The sequence below is a fragment of the Piliocolobus tephrosceles genome, chromosome 8 (genome assembly GCF_002776525.5).
Source record: "Piliocolobus tephrosceles isolate RC106 chromosome 8, ASM277652v3, whole genome shotgun sequence".
Lineage (NCBI taxonomy): Eukaryota > Metazoa > Chordata > Mammalia > Primates > Cercopithecidae > Piliocolobus > Piliocolobus tephrosceles.
Window position 1 is genome coordinate 51,171,504 of NC_045441.1, and position 2,374 is coordinate 51,173,877.

Sequence of the window (2,374 nt, forward strand, 5' to 3'; positions counted from 1 at the left end):
AGAAAGAAAGAAAGAAAGAAAGAAAGAAAGAAAGAAAGAAAGAAAGAGAGAAAAGAGAGAAAAGAAAGAAAGGGAAACAAAAAATACAGTAGTCCCACCATACCTTCTGAGGTTACATTCTAAGAACTCTACTACACACATGAAACCACAGATAGTGGGAAATCTATATATTACTATGTTTTTTTCCAATACATACCTATGACAAAGTTTATAAATCAAGCATAGTAAGAAATCAACAATAACTAACAACAAAAATAGAGGCCGGGCTCGGTGGCTCACGCCTGTAATCCCAGCACTTCAGGAGGCCAAGGTGGGTGGATCACGAGGTCAGGAGTTCGAGACCATCCTGGTTAACATGGTGAAACCCCGTCTCTACTAAAAACACAAAAAAATTAGCCACGTGCGGTGGTGGACACCCGTAGCCCCAGCTACTCAGGAGGCTGAAGCAGGATAATGGCATGAACCCGGGAGGCAGAGCTTGCAGTGAGCCGAGATCGCGCCACTGCACTCCAGCCTAGGTGCAGAGCGAGACCCCGTCTCAAAAAAAAAAGAACAATTATAACAATATACTGTAATAAAAGTGATGTAAATATGATCTCCCCCTCAAAATATCTTATTGTACTGCATTCACCCTTCCTGTGATTGTGTGAGATGATAAAATGCCTACATGATTAGGTGAATGACACAGGCATTGTGACTAGTGTCAGGCTACTATTGACCTTCTGTAGATATGTCAACAGGAGGACCACCTGCTTCAGGAGATCCTGGATCATTGAGCCATATGATGTTGATGGTTGAGTGTCAGGTGGGAACCAAATTGATGACTACCAACCAGGACAATACTGTAGACCTCAAGGATACATTGGACAAAGAGATGGAATGTCCTGAGTGGGACAGAAAAGGACAACTGGAGATTTCATCACACTACTCAGAATGCCAAGCAATTTAAAACTTACTAGCTGTCCTCAGCAAATGCAAAAGAACTGAAATCACAAAAGTCTCTCAGACCACAGTGCAATTAAATTAGAACTCAGGATTAATAAACTCATTCAAAACCACACAACTCATGGAAATTGAACAGCCTGCTCCTGAATGACTCCTGGGTAAATAATGAAATTAAGGCAGAAATTAAGAAATTCTTTGAAACCAATGAGAACAAAGAGACGATGTACCAGAATCTCTGGGACACAGCTAAAGTAATGTTAAGAGGGAAATTTATAGCACTAAATGCCCCCATCAGAAAGCTAGAAAGCTCTCAAACTGACACCCTAACATCACAATTAAAAGAATTAGAGAAGCAAGAGCAAAAAAATCCAAAAGCTAGCAGAAGACAAGAAGTAACTAAGATCAGAGCAGAACTGAAGGAGATGGAGACATGAAAAGTCCTTCAAAAAAATCAATGAATCCAGGAGCTGATTTTTTTTAAACAAACTAACAAAATACATAGACCACTAGCTAGACTAATAAAGAAGGGAGAGAAGAATCAAATAGACACAATAAAAAATGATAAAGAGGATATCACCACTGACCACACAGAGATACAAACTACCATCAGATAATACTATAAACACCTTTACACAAATAAACTAGAAAATCTAGAAGAAACTGATAAATTCTTGGACACATACACCCTCCCAAGATTAAACCAGGAAGAAGCTGAATCCCTGAACAGACCAATAACAAGTTCTTAAACTGAGGCGGTAATTAATAGCCTACCAACCAAAAAAAGCCCAGGACCAGATGGATTCACAGGTGAATTCTACCAGAGGTACAAAAAAAGAGCTGGTACCTTCCTTCTGAAGCATTCCAAACAACTGAAGAGGAGGCACTCCTCCCTAACTCATTTTATGAGGCCAGCATCATCCTGATACTAAAACCTGGCAGAGACACAACAACAACAAAAACTTCAGGCCAATATCCCCGATGAACATCAATGTCAAAATCCTCAATAAAATACTGGCAAACTGAATCTAGCAGCACATCAAAAAGCTTATCCACTATGATCAAGTCCACTTCATCCCTGTGATGCAAGGCTGGTTCAACATATGCAAATCAATAGACCTAATCCATCACATAAACAGAACCAATGACCAAAACCACATGATCATCTCAATAGATGCAGAAAAGGCCTTTGATAAAATTCAACATCCCTTCATATTAAAAGCTCTCAATAAACTAGGTGTTGATGAAACATATCTCAAAAAAATAAGAGCTATTTATGACAAACCCATAGCCAATATCATACTGAATGGGCAAAAGCAGGCAGCATTCTCTTTGAAAACCAGCACAACACAAAGATGCCCTCTCTCACCACTCCTATTCAACGTAGTATTGGAAGTTCTGGCCAGGGCAATTAGGCAAGAGAAAGAAATAA